Here is a 23,559-nt window from a genome sequence, read left to right on the forward strand (position 1 = left end):
AGACGGTTTGAAGAGTGTTGTTTATGGAATTAGCTTGGGAGCTGAGGGCTCAGCAGTATTCTACCACAAACCAAACTATGGCTTCTTAATGACTTTACATCCCAATTGACTGGCTCCTCTAATATTTAATTATTATTGTGAAAATTAGATGAAGCAGCATAATAAAAGGCATTTTGAGCAACTTCCTAAAACATTTTGAAATCTACCTTTTCACATGCACCACCATAATCCAGAATCTGGTGGAGACATTTTTGAGTAAAGATTAGTTTCACCAGTAAGGGTTCACAGGTGGTGTCTCAATTTGGAATGATGTGGAGATGCCAGTGTTGGACTGAGAGACACAGTAAGAAGTCACATATCACCAGGTTAAAGTCCAACAGGTTTATTTGGTAGTACAAGCTTTCGGAGCACTGCTCCTTCCTCGGGTGAGTGGGATTTGGGTTCACAAACTGGGCATTAAAAGACACACACACACTCATTTACAAGATAATGGTTGGGATGCGAGTCTTAACAGGTAATCAAGTCTTTACAGGTACAGACAATGTGAGTGGAGAGAGGGTTAAGTACAGGTTAAAGAGATGTGAATTGCCTCAAGCCAGGACAGTTAGTGAGATTTTGCAAGCCCAGGCAAGAGGTGTGACATGAACATAAGAACATAAGAACATAAGAAATAGGAGCAGGAGTAGGCCATCCAGCCCCTCGAGCCTGCCCCGCCATTCAATAAGATCATGGCTGATCTGTTGTGGCTCAGTTCCACTTTCCCGCCCTCTCCCCATAACCCTTAATCCCCTCTCTTATCAAGAACCCATCAACCCGCTTCTTAAAAATATTTAGCGAGGCAGCCTCCACCACTTCAACGGGCAGAGAATTCCAGAGATTCACCACCCTTTGAGTGAAGAAGTTCCTCCTCAACTCCGTTCTAAACCGCCTCCCCTTTATCTTGAGGCTGTGCCCCCTAGTCCTACTGTCTTTTTTGAGCGGGAAGAGTCTCTCCACCTCTATCCTATCCATCCCATTCATCATCTTATACGTCTCAATGAGATCTCCCCTCATTCTTCTAAACTCTAACGAGTACAAGCCTAGTTTATTCAGCCTCTCCTCATAGCTCAATCCCCTCAACTCCGGTATCAGCCTAGTAAACCTCCTCTGCACTCCCTCCAGGGCCAAAATATCCTTGCGCAGGTGCGGCGCCCAAAACTGCACACAGTACTCCAGCTGCGGCCTCACCAATGCCCTATACAGCTGCAGCAAGACCTCCCTACTTTTATATTCAATCCCCCTCGCTATGAAGGCCAGCATCCCATTAGCCTTCCTGATCACCTGCTGCACCTGCAAGCTGGGTTTTTGCGACTCATGCACAAGGACCCCGAGGTCCCTCTGCACCGTCGCCTGCTGCAGTTTTTCGCCACGTAAGTAATAGTCCTTCCTACCATTCTTCCTACCAAAGTGGACCACCTCACACTTGCCAACATTAAATTCCATTTGCCATTTCCTGGCCCATTCGCCCAGCCTATCTAGATCCTTCTGCAGACTCTCCACACCCTCCGCACAATTTGCCTTTCCCCCAATCTTGGTGTCATCAGCAAATTTCGACACCCTGCACTCGGTTCCCTCCTCCAGATCATCTATATAAATGGTAAATAGCTGAGGCCCCAGCACCGACCCCTGGGGCACCCCACTAGTCACCAACCGCCAATCCGAATAGCACCCATTGACCCCCACTCTCTGCCTCCTATTTGACAACCAATCCTCTATCCACGCTAACACCCTACCCCCAACTCCATGTCCCCTGACCTTCTGCAATAACCTCTTGTGAGGTACCTTGTCAAATGCCTTCTGAAAATCCAGAAAGACCACATCCACCGGCTCTCCTCTATCCACTGCCCTAGACACATCCTCATAGAATTCCAGTAAATTTGTCAGACACGACTTCCCTTTAATGAAACCGTGTTGCGTCCGCCCTATCAAGCAATTCCCTTCAAGATGCCTTGCAATTTCCTCCTTAATGACGGATTCTAACATTTTACCTACCACAGACGTTAAACTAACCGGCCTATAATTCCCCGCCTTTTGCCTGGACCCAAAATCCCAATTGAGGCTGCCCTCGTGTGTGGAACTTGGCTATCGCTTCTTGGCCTTTTGGCTAAGATCAAGTGTGGGCTCGACATGCTGTATTTGGTTGAAGTCATTAGGTTACATTTTAGCTTCATTTGAAGCAAATTTTAAAAGTGGCATCTCAGCCTCTTGGCTAAGATGCAAATGAGATCAAGCTTTGGAGGAGGGGTTATGCCTACTCCAATCAGCTTGGATCATATAGATCAAGCCCAAAACAGGAGATGAGATCAGGAATGTCTGAACTTGTCGAGACTCTGAATTAGACTTGATTTGACTGATTTGGATTTAAAAAAAAATCAGTTTCTGCTCGGCAATTCTGCTTTGTCTTGTGGCTTGAAGACTGCTTTGGAGAACGCTTACCCGAAGATCAGAAGCTGAATGCCATTGACTGCTGAAATGTTTCCTGGCGGGAAGGGAACACTCCTGCCTGGTGATTGTCAAGTGGTGTCCATTCATCTGTTGTCATAGCGACCCATGCCTCGGGAAATCCTTTCTTGCAGCGTATCAGGTGGACAACATTGACTGAGTTGCAAGAGTACGTATCATGTACCTGGATGGTGTCCTCGCATGAGATGGTGATATCTGCCAATGATTCGGCACGTCTTGCAGAGGTTGTTGTGGCAGGGTTGTGTGGTGTTGTGGTCACTGTTCTCCTTAAGGGTGGGTATTTTGCATGCAGTGGTTTGTTTGAGGTTGCACTTTTGTTTGAAGGCTAGTAGTGAGGGTGTGGGGATGGCCTTGGCGCGATGTTCGTCTTCAGCGATGACATGTTGAAGGCCCTGGAGAAGACGTCATAGCTTCTTCACTCCAGGGAAGTACTGAACAACGAAGGGTACTTTGCTGTGTCTTGTGTTTATCTTGGAGGTTGGTGCGGTTTTTTTGCTGTGGCGCATAGGAACTTCCATCGATGAGTCGAGCACCATGTCCTGTTCTTATGAGGGGGTCTTTCAGTGTCAGTTGCGATCCTCTTCCTCTAGTAATTTTGGGGTGGAGGCTGGGGAAGTGGAGCATCGTGAGGTTATCCGTGGGCTTGCGGTACAGCGAAGTGCTGAGGTGACCATCCTTGGTGGAAGTGTGTGTCCAAAAATGCAACCGATTCTGGAGAGTAGCCCACGGTGGGTCTAATGGTGAGATGAAACTTGTTGGTGTCATCATACAGTTGTTTGTGATTATTTGCCATGAGTCCAAAGGAAGAAAATGTCATTGATGTATGTCTTGTATAGCATTGGTTGAAGGTCCTGTGCAGTGAAGAGGTCTTGTTCGAACCTGTGCATAAAGATGTTGGCAAATTGAGGTGTGAATTTGGTCTCCATGACTGTTCTGTGTCTGGATGAAGAACTGGTTGTTGAAGGTGATGTTGTGATCCAGGATGAAGTGGATGAGTTATAGAATTGTGTCTGGAGATTGGCAGTTGTCAGCGTTGAGTACCAAGGCAGTTGCAGCAATGCCGTCGTTGTGGGGGATGCTGGTGTAGAGTGCCAAGACATCCATTGTGACGGGGATGTCATTTGGAATTCATCTGGATCTTGTTTTTTGAATAGAGATTAAATCCAAAGATTTTTTCCAAATGCCAAACTTTGAATCAATCAATAAACAGGACTAGTCTAAATTATTCCAGGTTAGAGAAGGGAGTATTCTGACTATGTAAGATTCCAACTGTAGCAGAAAAAACTGGCAGTTTTTTTAATTAGTCTAGCTGTAGCAATACAACAATATCTGTTTTCTGTTGGAGGGAAACATGTTCAATTAAAGTTTGAAAAGAAAAACCTTGTGTTACAACTACCAATGTCCAGACACAATTCTATAACTCATCTGCTTCATCCTGGATCACAACATCCTCACCTTCAACAGCCAGTTCTTCACCCAGACCCATTATAATGCACTCTAGAACAGAGAACCCATTAAGTGTTGGATTGCTAAAAGTATCTGTGTTAATTAGGCAAATATGAGAGCATTTCTGCTGACAGCAGGATCTCACATAGGGTTTATGAATGAATTACCTGATAATTTGCCCTCAGATGTGGGGAGGGGAGGGGCCTTGGCTAGAATACTAACTTCTTGCTACCTCTTCAAAATGCTGCTGAAGTCAGGCTAAACAGACAGGTAGAACCTCAGCTGACCAATCCTGCCCTACACAGGAGGGAGTAGGCTGTGATCAACTAACACTGAGCAGATCAAGAAATCAATTTCAGGCCTGCTTGACTTAAGTCCTAAGTGACTAAATAATGTCTTATCTGTAACTGGACAGCATGTCAAATGAAAATCAATTGATGGTAAATGAGCAAAAGAATGCCAACAGGATCATAGAGGATATATGGCTGATCTAAAATGGACAGAACAAAGTCATTGATCAACAAAACAGTCTTTAAATCCAATATTGATCTGATCTGCTAAAAAGGTGACTTCAGCATAAATGCTGTGAGATCACATATTCTTCCCTAATGGTTATAACTGACCTGTTTGCTTCTGACACCCTTGATCTTTTTTCCATGCAAATATCATGTAACTTAAGGCCATGGTGGCACACTGGTTAGCACTGCTGCCTCACAGCAGAAACCTGGGTTCAATTCTGGCCTGGGTTGGATGCTTTTTCAGAGAGTTGGTGCAGAGTCGATGAGTTGAATAGCCTCTTTCTGCGCTGTATTCTATGGTTCTGCTTCCAACATTTTTCAAATAAAAGACTTTCTTTGCCCCCCCCCCCCCACCTTCAATTCTCCTTGTGATTGCCTTCAACTTAAAAATGAAAAGAGAATACCATTGTTAAAAAATGGAGAAGGGAAAAACACGTAAGATGCAAATAACTGGGAATTTTTCCAGGTCCATGGTTTGCTCTATTTATAAAACAGTACCAACACATTTATAGCAAAATGGAGTGTTTTCCTTTGCAAAGCCATCTGGCAGTCTCCTGTTTAAACTGCACTCGTGCACCTCTTTGTTTTCTGTATTATGTGCCTTTGTTTTTTGAAACATTGCTGCTAATCCTGACTATCCAAACCGTATTTCACCTCTGACTCCATAAGTCTATCTGCAAAGCAAGATGTTCAAGTTTCATTCTAATGAAATTAATCAACCCATATTTGTAAAGGTAAATGCTAAATTTCAATAATTTTAGTGTGGTTATTCTATACAAATGCAAGATCATCTGGTGTTCAGTTAAGCATGTAGACAATATTACAGAATGTTGGGCTACATTCATCACAGAAAATCAGTCCATAATGACAACAGATAATACTGGAAGTACTCAGCAGGTCAGGCAATATGTGCATGTAGAGAAATACCAGTTATTGTCAAATCTTCTGATCTCTGGATAGTTTGGAAACTGGGTCTACCATAGATGATGAGCTACAGGACCCTTCTGAAGTCCCAATGTAAGGGCTCCATGGGTATTTCCTGGGAATTTTGAACTCCTAATGGGCAGTTAGAGTTGGAGACTTCAGTTGGTTTTGATTTACTTACAGAACAGTCACTGGACAAGAAAAAAATCTGAGTAAGCTATACATTGACACTCCCTATTTTCCCCTCGCTTCTGCAGTCTGACCTGACTAGCCACCACCACCCAACTTCCTCCTGGTTTGACAACCTGTCCTACCCACATGTTCGCTGTAGCCCCTTAACCAGTTACCCTGTTTATTTCCCTTTGTTGCTGTTTTCAAAGCACTTTGGGACATTTAAACTCTTTACTTGTCAGAATATCCAACTTCTGCCACGAAATGGGGTCATGTTTTCTGTGCAGATTCTCTGCACTGCCCCTACTAGATTTGCTGCACTAGGTTGCATGTGAAGGATCCTCCAGTGGAAGACTGTCCTAAAATATTGGAAGGTCAGTGTGCATACCATTTATTGGTCTGATACAGATCAGAAATAGCAAGGGGTGGGAGAGGGGGTGGTTCTCCCATCCCACCCCACCCTACCACATTAGTTTTCTAGACCAGCTTAGTGGGAGAATCTCATGGGCCTGTACAGGATTCATGCCTGCATTCCCATCACCTGTGCATCTCTGAGCTCCGACTTCTGGCGCTGTCAGATCTGCACTGGAAACAGGTGAGGAGACCAAGTAAGTGACTTACATTTTTAATGTTATTTCAATGCTATTAGCAGGCCTGGGACTGAATTTTCCAGGCCCGCTAGCCTCTCCCACCCTGCCAGAGTATTTCGCTTATAGTAGCTCTCCATTTTTGGGGAACTATTGGGACAACCTCATTGGACAATTGGGGCTCCCCAGAGGATTGGACTGCTGGGGGGTGCGCCCTCTGGGCACAGGCACCTTGACAGTGGCAGCCTGTGCCTCCTGGCACACCCTAAGGGGCAAAGGGGAGGGCTGGAGATAGGTGCCACCCAGGATGGGGAGGTGGGGGAAGTGTCGAGGCTGACCCAGGATTGGTTGGGGGGTGTCTCGGGCTGGCCAGCAGTTGAGCTGGCCATAACTGGGGAGGCTGATAGTTCAAGGCCACTGTGCATGTGTAGAGGCCCACTGGTTTCAGCCTCCTGGGTATGACTAGGCCCTACCCCCTGAAATCAAAAGATATTCACGCTGGTGGTATTTATTTTGGACAAAATGTGGGAGATTCTAGCATAAACTTCCACTGAAAAATACCAGTATGAATAACTCCAGTTTTCCGGTGAATTTGATACTTGGAGTATTTTTTGAGAGAATCGCCGCCAGGGTTTCTGATTCGCATCAGAAGATCTGGTGCAGAATTTTGGGTGGATGACTTTTCATCAGACTGGAAAGGCAAAGAGATGAAACAGGTTTTAAGCAAGAACAACAAGGAAATGGAGAGGAGAGGGAAGTAAAAAGAGGCCTGCGACAAGGTGGAATCCAGGAGCTTAAATGAAATAAGGGATGCTTTGTGCAAGGCAAAGGGGTTAATTTTATTAGCATGGATAATGAATTGGCTAACTATCAGCAAATTTATGATAATTGGGTTACTTTGAGGATGGTAAACTGTAACTAGTGGAGTGCAACAAAGATCAGTGCTGGGGCCTCAAATTATGAAATCTCCTTTTAGTCTGAATACATTACACTTGGGAGCATTGACATACTGAGGGATCTAGGAGTGCAGGTCCCCAGATCCTGAAAGTGGCAACACAGGTGGATAAGGTGGTCAAGAAGGTATACAGCATGCTTGCCTTCGTTGGCGGAGGCATCGAGTATGAAAGTTGGTAAGTTATGTTATAGCTGTATAAAACTTTAGGTCACATTTGGAATATTGGGGGTGATACCAAAAGTGCTGATTGGTGGGAAAACTGATCTAGATCACTTTTCTCAATTCAACTTCACACTCAAATCTCCCCACTCTGTGCACTGCAGAGGTCCCAATCGTGAATCTCATTTAAAAACCTAGGGGGCGAGACCTATTCAAGCTGGAGTCTGACAGTTCTGGAACTATGCGCATGCGCAGTAGTCCTGATCTATCAGTCTCCCCATATGCTGACCAGCTCAATTGATGGCCAGCTCGGGACTCCTGCAGCGCTGCCCCACCATCCCCTCCCAATCGCTGCCTTCCTTCCATCCCAGACCAATCGCCATGCACAGTGGCAGCGGGAGCCCCACGCACAGTGGGCCCTACACCCTTGGCAGTGTCTGATGCCTGGGCAATGCCAAGGTGCCCAGGAGGCTCTGCCAGGATGCCCATTTCCAGGGGGCGCCCCCCAGAAGGTTCCGATTGCCTCCCTTCATTCCAGCAGGATCTCCCACTGGTTTCTCGAATGTGGGGAGGTACTCTCAAACCCCGTCAGAATGAAGTACTCCTGGAGGAGTGGGAGATTCAATCAGGACTGGCAAGTCCCTGAAAATGAAATGTAAAACATATTTAAAATACATTAAAAAAAATTCAAATGACTTGCTTATCTTCCGGCCAATTTCCAGCATGGTCTGGTCTCCAACTATTCTCTAGCTCTGGGAGATGCACGTGCATTCCCAGCGCATGCACAGATCCTGGAACAAGGCCAACAACGTACATCTCCCAGCCCGAAATGTTGTGGGTTGTGATGGGAGAATTGCCCCCTTTGTGTGCAGTTCTGGTTGCCATGCTCCAGAAGGATGTGGATGCTTTGGAGTGCAAAAATTTACCTGGATGTTGCCTGGTGTGGAGGTTTTTAAGTATGAAAAGAGGTTGAATAAACTCAGTTCACTGGAAAAATGGAGGCTGAGGGGCAACCTGATAAAGGTCATTGAAATAGAGTGGATAGTCAGAGACTTTTTCTCGGCGTGGAAAGATCAACTACAAAAGAGCAAAGGATCAAGGTGGGAGGTTGGTGAGGCGGGGGGGGATTGTTTTTCCACATAGGGTGGTGGGGGGCCTAGAATGTGCTGCCAGGGGGTAGAAGCAGGCACATTAGCAATGTTCAAGGAGTATCATGATAGACACTCGAGCGAGAGGCGAATAGAAAGATAGAGATCGCATATGGGCAGTAAGTAGTGGGTCTAAATAACGATTATCAGTTGACACAGGCTTGGTGGCCAAAGGACTCGTTCCTGTGCTGTATTGCAGCCAAATCTGTTGATGAAACAAAGATGGATAGGGAAGAAAGTAAAGGATACAAAATCATGGAAAGAAGTATGGTGGCGAAAATTCGGCAGATGGAATCTGGGAAAATACAAGGTTGTCCACTTTGGTAGAATAGCAAAGCAGAATATTATTTAAATGGAGAGAGACTGCAGATTGCTGCACAGAGGAATCTGTGTATCCTTGTACGTGAATTACAAAAAGTTAGTGTGCAGATACAGCAAGTAATTAGGAAAGCAAATGGAATGTTGGCCTTTATTTCAAGGGTTGGAGTCTAAAGTAGAAAAATCTTGCTGGAACTGTATGGGGAATTGGTAAGATCACACCTGGTATGCTGTGTACAGTTTTGGTCCCTTTACTTATGGAAGGATATATTTGATATGGAAGCAATTCAGTAAAGGTTCAGTATGCTGATTTTCTGGAATGAAATGATGGAGTCATAGGGCCTGATTTTACCATTTTCGTTCCAAGTGCTGAATCTGGTTCAACTTAAAAATCTGCTTTCAGGTGATCCCACAAGCACTCGGCCCGAAAAAAAAAACATCGCCAGTCTCATTCGCACTGTGGATGGGGCTTAGCGTAGCCAAAACGATCAGAGCACTAAACTGCGCATGCGCAGTTGGAAAATAATTGAAAAAGTGCACCCATGTCAGATCACTCCTGGGCCAGAGAAAGCAGCCTGGTAGCGACAAGTGGGAGTGATGTCCCCACACACATCACTGTCCCCCTTATCCAACCCCCAACCCGCATACATCATTGTCCCCCTTTATCCACTCTCCTCCACCCCCCCCCCCCCACCCAGACTGACTGCCACGCCTGCCTGCCTCCCCCCCAAGTGGGAGAGGACCTCCCCTACCCCTGCTCCCTCCACCAGAGATCAATATGCCCCCCAGTGAATGATCAGCAGCACGCACACACACACCCGCACACACCCACCCACACACACACACACACACCCCCCCGACCAGAGAATGATCTGACCCACCCACCTCCCTCCCCTCACCACCGATCTGAGTCAGAGAGCCGTTGGAAGCACTGAATGTACTCTTCAGCAGCTGGAGCACCCGATTCAGACTTCTATTTAGCAGGTCCTTTACGGTGTGGTTCCAGATTGGCAAACGTGATGGTAAAGGGGAAAATGCTGATAAAGTTGAGCGGGCATGCATTTAAATTGCTGTTGCGCCCGTTTTGGGCGCAAGTTGAATTGTTGCCATTCCTGGGTTTTGGTAAAGTGGCAATTTGCACGGGCGCGGATCGCGTTAATGGCCTCACACCCGACTTTACCATGTTTTTGCAATGGTAAAATCGGGCCCGTAGAGTCATAGAGGTTTATAGCATGGAAACAGACCTTTCAGCCCAACTTGCCCATGCCGCCATTTTTTTAAATCTCTAAGTTAATCACAATTGTCCGCATTTGGCCTATATCCCTCTATACCAATTGTACCTGTGTAACTATTTAAATGCTTTTTAAAAGATAAAACTGTACCCACCTCTACTACCTCTGGCAGCTTGTTCCAGACACTCACCACCCTCGGTGAGAAAAAATTGCCCCCGGGACACTTTTGTATCTCTCCTGTCTCACCTTAAACCTATGCCCTCTAGTTTTAGACTCCCCTCCCTTTTGGGAAAAGATATTGACTATCTACCTTATCTATGCCCCTCATTATTTTATAGACCTCTATAAAATCACCCCTCAGCCTCCTAAGCTCCAGAAAAAAAAGTCCCAGTCTATCCAGCCTCTCCTTATGACTCAATCCATCAAGTCCCGGCGGCATCCTAGTAAATCTTTTCTGCACTCTTTCTAGTTTAATAATATCCTTTCTATAAGAGGGCCACCAGAATTGAGCACAGTATTCCAAGTGTGGCCTAACCAATGTCTTGTACAACTTCAACAAGATGTTTCAACTCCTGCATTCAGTGTTCCGATGGATGAAACCAAGCATGCCGATTTCCGCCTTCACCACTCTGTCCACTTGTGACTCCACCTTCAAGGAGTTATGAACATGTATCCTTAAATCTCTGTTCTGTAACTCTCCCCAATGTCCTACCATTAACTGAGTAATGTCCTGCCCTGGTTCAAACTACCAAAATGCATCACCTCAGATTTAACTAAATTAAACTCCATCTGCCATTCGTCAGCCCACTGGCCCAATTGATCAAGATCCCATTGCAATTGGAGATAACTTTCTTCACTGTCCACTATGCTGCCAATCTTCGTGCCATCTGCAAACTTTTAACCATGCCTCCTATATTCTCATCCAAATCATTAATATAAATGACAAATAATAGTGGGCCCAGCACTGATCCCTGAGACACACCGCTGGTCACAGACTTTCAGTTTGAAAAACAACCCTCTGGCTTCTTGACAGAAGCCAGTTTTGTATCCATTTAGATACTTCATCCTGGATCCCGTGAGATTTATTCTTATGCAACAAACTACCATGTGGTACCTTGTCAAAGGCCTTGCTGAAGTCCATGTAGACAACATCAACTGCACTGCCCTCATCTACCTTCTTGGTTACCCCTTCAAAAAGCTCAATTAAACTCAATTTTCCACTCTCAAAGCCATGCAGACTGTCCCTAATCAGTCCTTGCATCTCTAAATGCCTTTAGATCCTGTCTCTCAAAATACCTTCCAACAATTTACCCACACAGATGTGATGCTCACTGGCCTGTAGTTCCCAGGCTTTTCCCTGCAGCCCTTTTTAAACAAAGGCACAGCATTTGTCACTCTCCAAGATTCAAATATCTCGGCTAGGAGACCCACAATTTTTTTCCCTAGGCTCCCACAATGTCCTTGGATACGCTTTATCAGGTCCTGGGGATTTATCTACCTTGGTGCGCTTTAACATGTCCAGCACCATCACCTCTAATATGAACACTCCTCAAGACATCACTATTTAGTTCCTCGTGTTCCCTAACATTCATACTTTTCTCAACAGTAAATACTGATGAGAAATATTCATTTAGGATCTCACCTATCTCATCTTTATCCTTAAGAGACCCTACTCTCTCCCTTGTTACTCTTTTGCCCTTTGTATTTGTAGAAGCTCTTTGAATTCTCCTTTGCCTTACCTGTCAAAACAATCTTGTGTCCCCTTTTAGCCCTCCTGATTTCTCTCTCAACTCTACTCCTACATCCCCTATACTCTTCAAAGGATTCACTTGACCTCAACTGCCAATGCATGTCATGTGTGTCTCTCTCTCCTTGACCAGGGCTTCAAAATCCTGAGTCATCCAGGGTTCCCTACTTCTGCCAGCCTTGCCCTTCATTCTAAGAGGAATGTACTTGAGATCTCATTGAGACATATAAGATGATGAATGGGATGGATAGGATAGAGGTGGAGAGACTCTTCCCGCTCAAAAAAGACAGTAGGACTAGGGGGCACAGCCTCAAGATAAAGGGGGGGGCGGTTTAGAACGGAGCTGAGGAGGAACTTCTTCACTCAAAGGGTGGTGAATCTCTGGAATTCTCTGCCCGTTGAAGTGGTGGAGGCTGCCTCGCTAAATATTTTTAAGACGCGGGTTGATGGGTTTTTGATAAGAGAGGGGATTAAGGGTTATGGGGAGAGGGCGGGAACGTGGAACTGAATCAGCCATGATCTTATTGAATGGCAGGGCAGTCTCGAAGGGCTGGATGGCCTACTCCTGCTCCTATTTCTTATGTTCTTATGTACTTACCCTGAACCCTGGTTAACACACTTCTGGAAGTGTGCCACTTACCAGATGTCCCTTTGCCTTTCCCACAGTCTCCTCCAATTAACTTTTGAAAGCTCCTGCCTGATACCGTCAAAATTGGCCTTGCCCCAGTTTAGAATTTTAACTTCTGGGGTAGACCTATCATTCTCCATAGCTTTCTTAAAACCAATAGAATTATGGTCACTGGTCCCTAAGTGATCCCTCATAACACTTCTGTCATCTGCCCTTCCTTATTTCCCAAGAAGAGGTCAAGTTTTACCCCTTCTCTAGTTGGGCCATCCACATACTGAATGAGAAATTCTTCCTGAATACACTGAACAAATTTTTCTGCATCTAACCCTCTAATACTATGGCTGTCCCAGTTAATGTTGGGAAAGTTAAAATCTCTGATTAATACTACCCTACTTTTCTTGGAGCTATCTGTAATCTCCTCACATATTTGCTCTCAATTTTATGAGAAAAGATTGAGGAGATTGGGCATTTACATTTAGAAAAATGAAAGGTATTCTAATCAAAACCTATAAAACCTGAGGGGGCTTGAAAGGGCAGATGCTGAGAGAATGTTTCTTTATAGGGGAATCTGGAATTAAGGAGTATGATTTAAAAATAACGGTCTCCCATTTAAAATGCAGATGAAGAGAAATTTCTTGGGTTGTTAGACATCGGAATTTTCTTCCAGAAAGCAGGGAGACCGGGTCATTATTCAAATCAGGTCCTTGAATTTTTGGGGTAATATGGGACAACAAATGGCAATAGCAGAATCATTGCTTCCGATCACTGTCCGATAAATGGGTGTGGTAATGAGTTGAAACTGTTGTACTCTTGAGTTTGGCAGGTTGTAAAATACCTAATTGAAATGTAGGGTGCTATTCCTAGGTTTGTGTTGAGCTACATTAGAACACTGTAGGAGACTGAGAACAAACAGGCCAAAGTGTGAAGTGGAAAATTAAAACTGGGAAGCCTGGAACATTTGCAGACAGAATGCAAGTGTTCCACAAAGCAACTTCTTAATCTGTGTTTGGCCTTCCCTGTCGAGAGGAGACTGTATTGTAAGCAGTGAACATGGAATGCTAAATTTTAAAAAGTACAATTTGCTATTGCACTTGTAAGAAGTGTTTTGGTGTATGGACAACAGAAAGAGAAGAGGTACCGGGGATATGTTGCATCAACCCATGAGTGAGAAGGGAGGGGCAGTTGGGGGTGATTGAAGAGTGTACCAAGTTATTGCATAGGGAATAGTCCCTATGGGAATGCGAAAGGGGAGGATTCGTAACATCACCCTGGTGGTGGAAATTGTGAGGATGTTGCATTGAATGTGAAGGCTGGTGGGTGCATGATGAGGACAAAAGGGAGCCCTATTGTGCTCGATTGGGAGGGAAAGGGGTGAAGTGTGGGAAATGGGTTGGAAACAGTTGAAGATCCTCTCAAGCCCAATGGAGAGGCATGTCCTTGATTGAGGGAAAAGAGAGAGCCATCAGAAATATTGGAAGATGACACCATGAGCACAAATATAAGACATGGAGACATAGAGCATTGTAGGAAATTGAGTGGAAGAAAGGATAGTCAAGGATAGCTAATGGGAATTTGGGTTTTAAAAAGCTCATTAGTCAACTATCTATCCCTAAAAGTAGACAAAACGCAAGCCATGGAGAGGAAAAGACCGAGATGGCCCATTTGAATGTAAGGGTGGAAATTGGAAATATGATGAAATTTTCTAGTTCATGGCAAAGCACTGACACGTTGATATTTATGTTTAAGTTCAAAGAAAGGTAAAGCACAGGAACAGGTCCTTTGGCCTTCCAAGCCTGTGCTAATATGATGCCCTAACTAAATGTAAAAACCCTTCTGCCATTCCTCGTTCCTATTCACGTACCCATTCATGCCTCCTAAACGTTGCTAATGTGCATGCTTCCTTCGCCACCTCTGGCAACGCATTCCAGGCACTCATCACTCTCTGCATGAAAATCTTGCTCTGCACATTTCCCTTAAACTGCTCCCTCTTACATTGAACCTTTGCCCCCTTGTAATTGACACTTGCACTCTGGAGAAAAAGCCTCTGACGATCCACCCCGTCTATGCCACTCATCATTTTATAGACCTCTATCAGGTCTCCCTCAGCCTCTATCTTTGCAGTGAAAACAATCCTTGTGTATTCAACCTCTCATAGCCAACATCCTCAACCAAGCAACATCCTGGTGAACTTTCTTTGCACCCTATCCAAAGCTTCCACATTCTTCTGGTACTGTGGTGACCAGAACTGCATTCAATACTCCAAATATTAGAAAAAGAGGTGAAGGAAAGGACCTGAGTGGAATTGGAACAAGGAATTCTCCCCATGTCCCACAAAAATGTGGACATAGATGGCTAGGATCTATAAGGGTTTCCATAGTAACAGTCATTATTTGGAGGAATCGTGGAGTCAACAGGAAAGTTGTTCAGTGTAAGAACAAATTCAGCCATGGGAAAATAATGGTGATGGATAGGGACTAGTTTGGCCTCTATTTAAGGTAGAAATGGTGGAGCATTCTGGTGGGGGATGAGCTGCAGATGGATTGGACTGAAAATCCATGGTGTAGAAGAGATGGTTAAGTCCAGGAAACTGGAAATTGTTTAAGTGGTGAAGAATGTCAGAGTCATACAGTTAGGTGGAATGTGACTTGAGAAGCAGAGTAAGTAAACTATCTGACCTATGAATGAGTTAGTGACTTCTTGAGTAGCACTGCTTTAAAGGCTGCACTCTTTCAAGTGATTCCTATTTTCCTATCCTGCTGCTAATCCTAATCATAAATATTTCCTTAACACTTCATCATTGCATCTGTACTTATAATTTTCTTGTAGTTGAACTGATTTAAAATATAGAGGTATCATTTTGTGCCATACAGTAGAAACTGCAAATTTAACATTTTTATCGCTATTTGAGTGAGAAGTATGATAATGAAAGCCGTTCAGTTAATTCTTGTTTACAAGAGTCTATAAGGAAGTGTGATAGGAAGAAGAGGGAAATGGTGACTTTTCAGTCACTATTGTTTTGACTTCACATCATTTGGCTGGTCCTTGCATAGCTGGAATATTGAATTTTAAGCATTCCATGATTAAAAGCAGTCTGTTTAATTATGCTTTGCAAGTTTAACATGTAAATGCACAAAGTATTATGAAAACTAGAAAAATCTTGTTTTGGATTATCTTGAAAGCCAAAGTAAATTCAAACATGAGTGTTCCTTAGGGTTTTTCTGAAAATCAATCTCAGCAAATTAAAGCGAATCAAAGACATTATTTAATTTTTTAATATATTTTATATACTATATATTTTGTACATATTTGTACAAAGGACCTTTTTCTCATTTAATCTACACATGAGGAAAGGAAACAAGGTACAAAAATCATCTGGTAGCAAAACATAACAGTATAATTACAAAAATTTGCATTGATTTCTAAAGCATTTACCAGCCTTGCTCTTCATTCATTCATTTGAGGTAAAATGTTCCAGCGAGTCATGCATCAATGAGTTAAGAATTAGAATGAGTGAAACGCCACCTATCAGTGGTGGACAGTGTTTGAAGGGAATCTTGTTTCCAATTTATGGCAGACAGCAGAATGTATCTTGTGAATCAATGTGCAGACTCTGTGCAGTGAATAACATAAAACAGGGTTTTCCAAACTTGTGCCGTGAATACCACAAAACACGGTACTCCAAACTCTTCCAGCCCTGGGGACCTTTTGACCTCAAGAATACTGATGGAATCCCAAAGAAACATTTTTTTTGAGGAGTTGAACCACAAAAAAGTGATTTGGTGTAACAGGGAGAAACGTACTAAAATTTAAGTATTTTCTGTTTATTATGTATATAGTCATAAATTCTCAACGTTTTGGCACGTTTAGTGGGAAGAGTGAGGCTGATCTGTGCTCATAAATTCACTTACTGTTAGAGGTGCTGCTGAAGAGCTGGATTCTCATTTTGGACATGCACAAACTGGCATGCAAACAAAGTAGACAAAAGTATCTCTCTCTCTCTCTCTCTCTCTCTCTCTCTCTCTCTCTCTCTCTCTCTCTCTCCCCCTCGCCTTCTTGCCCCCGCTCTTTCTTGCTGTCTTGACGTGTGTGTCCCCCCCCCCCTCCGCTCTCTTCCGCCCCTGCCCCCGTGTGCTCTTCTCCTACATGTACACACTTCCAGGTTCTCCAAAAGTGAAAATGCTGTCAAATCTCAGCAGGTGTGGCAGCATCTGTAAGGAGAGAAAAGAGCTGACATTTTGAATCCAGATGACCCTTTGCCAAATGTAAAAAGCGTAGAAAGTAGGAGATATTTATACTGGAGGGTGAGGCTTTTATCACAGGCAAACTTTAGTTGACCCTACAGCAAACCTGGTAACTGTGCAGTAAATTTTAACAAACTGTTCAGGTTCACTAAAGTTTAAAAATTCAACTTTGAACTGGGCAAACCCCTTAATTGGCGGCAAGTGGGCATCCAATTCCCCCTCCTCCCGCTCAGCATCCCTCAGAAAATTACACGTAGTCCTGGAGAGTCAAGATCTCAACCAGGATTTTCAAATCCCCCACACCCCAATGCACCAGGTCACAACCCAAAAACATATTAACTGGATGTCATTCCGTTTGCCATTTGTGAGGACCTTTCCGTGTGTAAATTGGCCGTCATATTTACCTATCAGATATAAAAAAAATCAAATGTTTTGCAAGCGATTTTCTGAAATGTTTCTCCATTGGAGAGAGCAATTTTGAATACTGTGTAGCCTGTGATTGACTTTATGTAACTGAGTTTCAATATTTAGCTAAGTTAAGGTATATTTTACAGCTTTTGAGATTTACTTGTGCTTTAAATCTCTCTCCTATTTAACTAACATTGTAAAGTAATCTTTCTGAATCATCTATTTGGTGTGTTTAAGGTCTGATCTAACCTCTTTCACTGAATCAGATTTTCATAACTGCTGAAAATGTTGACTAGCTTAAGCAAGTGATTTTGTACTGTTGCAACATGCGCTGGTTCAGCCTGTACACCAAACGAAGTTACTTTGATATTAGACTTTGACTGCTGTTCTTCAATGGCTCAGCTCTCCTGCAGTTTGTGACCAGATAAATGTAAAATTGCCAAATTGCTTTTTAGATGAGCAGCCAGGAAGATCCTTTTCTTCTGAGTTGAAGTGCATGGTATTGGGTTAACTGTGGTCAATAAAAGTACTGCAATACTGGTGCTTTGTGTGATTAACTATTTTAAAATACTTTCCTCATTTGTTATTCCTCGGAATTTGTACTCAAATTGGTCTGCCTATCAAGTGTACTTCACAGTAATTTAGTGGTCATGAAACACGAGATGTCCTGGGGTCTTTATGCAAATATATCTTTGTCTTCCCTTGTCTCCTTTACTTTGCCTTCACTATCTTTACCCCTCCTAACATTGTCTTCTCTCTCTTTTTTCCCCCCAACCCATCACAACCTTTTCTGAGTTGACCAGATGAGTCCTGACATTGCATTTGTAATCTTGTCTTCCATCCTCTGCTTACCTGAGTTCCAGCAGGAGGTCAGTGGATAAGGATCTGGGGTGCTGATTTTTGGTTCCTCTTTTTCTTAAGCTGGTTGGCTCTGTTCAGTTGTAACATCTCTACCATTGCTGTGATTGCATTTAGCTAGCTTGGACCTTTCCTGTCTCTGCAGGTAAACAACTGAAACACTGAGGATGGGTGGGCTGTTGGGGTGAAAAAAAGGAGGCAGCTGCAAGATAATTTCTACGCTGTTTCAATTGACTGGTTTTTGGGGCTTGGTTTGATAGTTCTGAGTATATTGAATACACTTGTGTGCATTTTGCACAGCTCGCTGCAATGTGGTTGTCTCTTAACTGTCCTGAGAAATGGACTTGCATCAACTCAGTTGTTTCAAACAGCCACTGAAATCAAACCACCCACTGGAAATGACAAAGACGAACCTTTTAGGATCTGGGGACTTGTGGTAAAATTAGGAGAACTGTCCCACAGACTAGTCAAACAAACACTGACATAGTCATTTCCATTGAATAACATAACATATAGGAGATAATGTCTATTTCATAATGTGTTTAGGGTCTAGATGGGGGTTTTGTGCTTCTCCCATGCTGCTAGAGTCCATAGCTTCTCAAGCCTATCACTCTTTTGAAGGCAGGTTTGAGCTCCTCCTCCCAGATCGGTCTTGCTTCAGATCGTGATTGACAATATTATTACATCAGCATTAGAGTTATCAGAAACATACATTAAAGTCCTAGCCACCACCATGACCATTCCTGTGTATGTCCCATCCCAACTGCAAGACAGACCAAACTGAGGTGGCAGTACAGCATTATACATTTGGCAGAGTGTGGACCTGGGAGTGCTTGATGTTTACTTTGAACCCCATAAAATTTCATAGCATTGGGTCAAACATGGGCAAGGAAACTTGTTGCTGAGTACCACCTCTTGTTGTCAGCTGATGAATCAATGGTTCTCCCTATTGAACACCATTTGGAAGAGACAAGGGCACAAAATGTGCTCTGGGTGAGACACTCAATAGTACCGCTATTGGCCGAGCTGGTTGAATTCTGAAGGGCGTATCTGTCAGTCTAAGCCTAGCCGATAAGAGAACCAAAGAGAGAAAAACACACTTGATTGGGCCCTCATCAGTTGACCTGTAGCAGATGTATTTTCTCTATATGGAATTAGGTACACAGTGACCACAGTTCTTGTGGATAATAACTTTTATCGCATTGTGTGGAACTACCACCATGCTAAATGAGAGAGTTTCAGAACAAATCCAGCAACACTCAACTGGGTATTCTAGATGTGCTGTTGCACATCAGCAACAGAATTATATTCAACCACTATCTGCAATCTCTTGGCCCCACATATTGTCCACTCTCTGTCAACCCTGGTTTGACGTGGGTATGCCGGCGTTGGACTGGCGTAAACACAGTAAATAGTCTGACAACACCAGGTTTTAGTCCAACCTATTTATTTGATAATATACTCACAAGCTTTCGAGGGGACTGCCTCTGGTTTGATGCAGTGTGTTGGACAGCATGCCAAGAGCAGCAAGACATACAAGAGGTGTCAACCTTATGATGCTACATCCATGTGAAACTGCAGAAGCAGCATGTAATGGAGCTAAGCTTCCCCACAACTAATGGATCAGATCAAAGGTTTGCAATCATGCCAGATCCAGTCATAAATTGTGATGGATAATTTAAAAACTGAGGAGGAGGCTCTTCAAACATCCTCCTTCCTCAATGATAGGGAGCCTATCATTAATGCAAAAGGTAAGGTATTTAGAACCATCTTCAACCAGAAGTGCTGAATGGATAATCCATCTGAGGTTCCCAGCATGGCAGATGTTAGTTTTAAGCCAATTCAGTTTCATACCGTATTTTACTAAGAAATGGCTGAAGACAGTAGGTATAACCAGGACCTGACAATATTCAATTTTGGCCAGGGATATATCTTGTACTGAAGACTCGTGCTCCAGAGCTGATCTGTTCCAGTGCACTGAAAATACCACTATCTGTCCAATAACATGGAAACTTGCCCAACTATATCCACAAAACAGCAGGACAAAGCGAATTTGGCCAATTAGTGCCCAAATCTGCTCTCAATCATCAGTAACATGTTGGAAGTGTTTATTTAGCTATCAAGTGGCATTTGCTTAACAGTAAGAACATAAGTAACCTTGTTGATGCTTAATTTGGCTTACTTCAGGGTTCACTCTGCTCCAGTTATCACTACAACCTTAGTCCAAGACTAGATAAAAGAGATGAATTCCTGAGGTGAGAATGACTGTTCTTGACAGCAAGGTTACATTTGACTGAGTGTGGCTTCAAGGAGTCATAAAATGATTTATGGCACTGACGTGAGGATTTTTAGAAGATCGAGTCCATGCCAATACTGTAGTGCAAATCAGTCACTTCCATTTCCTTGCTCTAACCCTGCAAGTTTATTCCTTTCAAATTTCAATCCAATTTATTTTTGAAATCACTGTCTCTGCATCCACCGCCTTCATAAACAGTGAATTCCAAATATGAGCTCTTCCTCATATTGCCTCTCCAACTCAACCTTCAATCTATATTCGCTAATCCTTGTACCATCAACTATTGGATGCAGCTTGTCTTTGTTTACCTTATTCAAACTTGTCATAATATTATGCACCTCTATGAAATCTCCCGTTTGCCTTATCGAGAACAACCCCAGCTTCTACAATCCTCAGCCCTGGATCCATTTTGATAAATATTCTCTGCTAAGAACTTCCACATCGTAAACTTTAAGTCCCAAATCAACAACTTCCTGGGGTTAGCCATTGACTAGAAACTCAGCTGGACCAGCCATATAAATATTGTGGCTGTGACAACAGATCGAGGCTAGGAATTTTGTGATGAGTAATTCATCCTCTGATTCCCCAAAACCTGTTCATCTGTACAAGTCAGGAGAGTGATGGAATACTGTCAACTTGCCTGATGAGGGAAGCTCTAACCCTCAAAGTTCAGTAGCGTCCAAGATAAAGCAGCCTGTTTGGCACCCCATCCACCAGCTTAAACATTACCACTCATGCAAAGTAGTAGTGAGTAAATGTGCATAATCTACAAGATGCACACAACAACTTGCTAAAGTACTTCTGATAGCACTGTCTAAGCCATTTACTGCCAAGAGGAATAAAGGAAGCAAATGCAAGAGAGCAGCCCCGCCACCCAAGTTCTATTTCAAGTCAAAACACTGCCTTGACTTCTGACTACATTCCCTTTCCTTCACTTGTTACTGGATCAAAATTCCCCTGCATTGGCATTGTGGGTGTACCTACACCAGATTGAATGCAGTAGTTCAAGAAGGCAGCTTACCATCATCTTAAGGGAAACTAGGGATGGGCAACAAATGCTGGCCTTGTCAGTGACACCCACATCCCATGAGGGAAATGAAATGAAAGCTACAATTGTTCCTAAGCTTTGAAGTTGGACCGAACAAGATTGTATTTTGGTTTCTGAGCCAAAAGCATTGTATGTATGTTGTTAGACTTGGATTTTATTTTGTCCTTGATCTAAAATTGTACACTTATGAAATGCGTATTGAGGATATCGGATGCAATTCTTGTTTGCTAGGTTTTCAAACAAATGATTATAGCGATTGGGAGCGGCGGGGGGGAGCGGAGATAGATTTTAAAAGAAATGAACAGAACAGATTATTAGACAGAATCTAAAATGACCTGTATGATACATTTTTAATTATGACTAATGCACTGCAAGTTTAAACTTGATCAGTCTGAGTACAGGAGTGTAATTAGTTGGAGCCGGATTGGTTTAAACTGTTGTAACAATCCTGAACTGATTAACAACAGCCCTTTCTGTTTAGACAAGTGCACCTGCTGCATTTCAGCCAAGGAGGCCTGCTCCTTTTGTGTGGTGCTCAGCAGTGCCTTTGCAGTTCTTCAGGTTTGGCACAGTTTTGATTTTTAATTTTGTGTGGAAAAGAAATAATCCTGCATTTATATAGCAACTCAGCAAATCCTCAAAAGCTTCAGCTCCATTTAATTACTTCTGATGTATACTCGTTGTTTGTAACCAACACAGCAATCAGTTGCATCACAAACAGGCAAATAAGTAAATTGGACAGTTGTGTGCTAGTTAGGGAGAAGAATGTTGGCTGTCGTAGGCTCTGTGCTCCTCTTCACATAAGAATGTGTTTGTATTGGACCTAAAAAGTTTATAGACTCATTACTCAATTCAACATGTACCCATAGTTTTCTCCATGAGACACCTAATATATTCCATGCCTTGCTTTCCCATATGCTTTAATATTTTCTGTTCCAAACAAATTGTTTACTTAAAAATAAGTTGGTGTTGTAGGAAATTGCACTTTCTAACCACCTTATGTGAAAATAAATAATTTCTAAACCTATCCTGCAGTTTTTGTGATCACCTGGACTAATCTTGATTGTCAAGGGGTCTGAGAGGAATATTCCATCATGTGACCACCTAACCCTTCTAAATTGTCCTGGTTTGTTATCCAGTTTCTTGCCTTTCTGAACTGCCACTGTCATTTGAGGATGCACAAGGCATCATCACAATTTGTGTGGGACAGACTTAACTTCTCTTGTATCTGATTGTTCATATTGTGAATATGTGCCTTTTTACCATTTAGCCAACCAGTGGAAACAATCCATCCCTCTTTATCTCTACAATAACCCTTTTATAATCTCGAATTTTGCTAATCTAAATTAGGCAACTTTGACATTCTTAGCACTAGAGAACTCTAACTTTTTTTAACACTCCCCAGCTGGAAGCCACAATATCTAGTTAGTCTCGAAACAATGAATCTTTATCAGCCTCTCACTTTCCTAAATATCCAAGCTCCCTTCAACTTTTTTGTGAGATCCATCTCTACAGTGTCACCAGGCAGCATGTTCCTTATGTTGCTACCATCTGATTTAAGTAGTTAAAATAGACTATCTACAGCCAGAGACTATGGATTGGAATAGAGGGAAGTGGAAGTACAAAGTATCATGGCATGCCTTGGGAAATCTTTAGCTGTATATCCAACAATGCAACACAGTCTCATTACTGCACTAAAATGTTGGCCCAGATTACGTGCTCAAGTCCTGGAGTGAGGTTTGAACTCCTATTCAAAGGCAAGAGTGATGCTAACTGATGACACTTCAATCTGGTCTACGACAGGAGCCAATTACTGTCTTCGAATTGTGTGTAAGTTTAAAAACTGCATTAGTCATGCAAAGTTGGAGATTGCAGTGTTACTAAATGTGCAATTTAAAAAAAAATTGATGGAACGCTACCTAAGATGTATGGCTATGAAAATTGGATTTTTACACTGCTTACTGCTCGGCTATACCTTCTAAAAGAGCAGAAGTCTTGAGAGGATAACTATGATTGTGGCATTTTAAAAAAATGGGTAAAAGTTACCACTTTTTTGTTGCTGTCTAGTGATGTGGGATTTAGCTAGCCTTATGTGGGCTAGCTCAGCTAATATATTTCTGCCAAGAATACTCAAGAGGTTAGATAGCATCTGTGGTGGGGAAAACCTTTTTAATATTTCAGATTGATGGCCTATCTTCCAGTTCTGTTGCAAGGTTATTGACTGGGAACGCCAACTCTCTTCCACAGATTATTGCCTGACCTGTTGAGTGTTTCCAGCATTTTCTGTTTTTGATTTGGATTTCCATAATCTCCAGTATTTTGCTCTTGTAAAATAATTGAGCATTATTTAAAAGAAAACAATTATTTACTGTC

The 23,559-nt window shown here is 42.9% G+C and overlaps 1 protein-coding gene and 1 non-coding gene across 4 annotated transcripts in view; both read left to right on the plus strand.

The window, feature by feature from the left end:
* jarid2b (jumonji and AT-rich interaction domain containing 2b) overlaps positions 1-23,559 on the plus strand; it is a 457,810-nt gene that overhangs the window by 146,949 nt on the left and 287,302 nt on the right. The window lies entirely within an intron of this gene.
* LOC145361977 (U2 spliceosomal RNA) lies at positions 2,124-2,322 on the plus strand. The gene has a single exon (XR_013889902.1). It is a non-coding gene; the product is annotated as a U2 spliceosomal RNA (small nuclear RNA).

The sequence above is a fragment of the Carcharhinus amblyrhynchos genome, chromosome 2, assembly GCF_965287045.1.
Source record: "Carcharhinus amblyrhynchos chromosome 2, sCarAmb.v2.hapA, whole genome shotgun sequence".
In the NCBI taxonomy this organism is placed as follows: domain Eukaryota; kingdom Metazoa; phylum Chordata; class Chondrichthyes; order Carcharhiniformes; family Carcharhinidae; genus Carcharhinus; species Carcharhinus amblyrhynchos.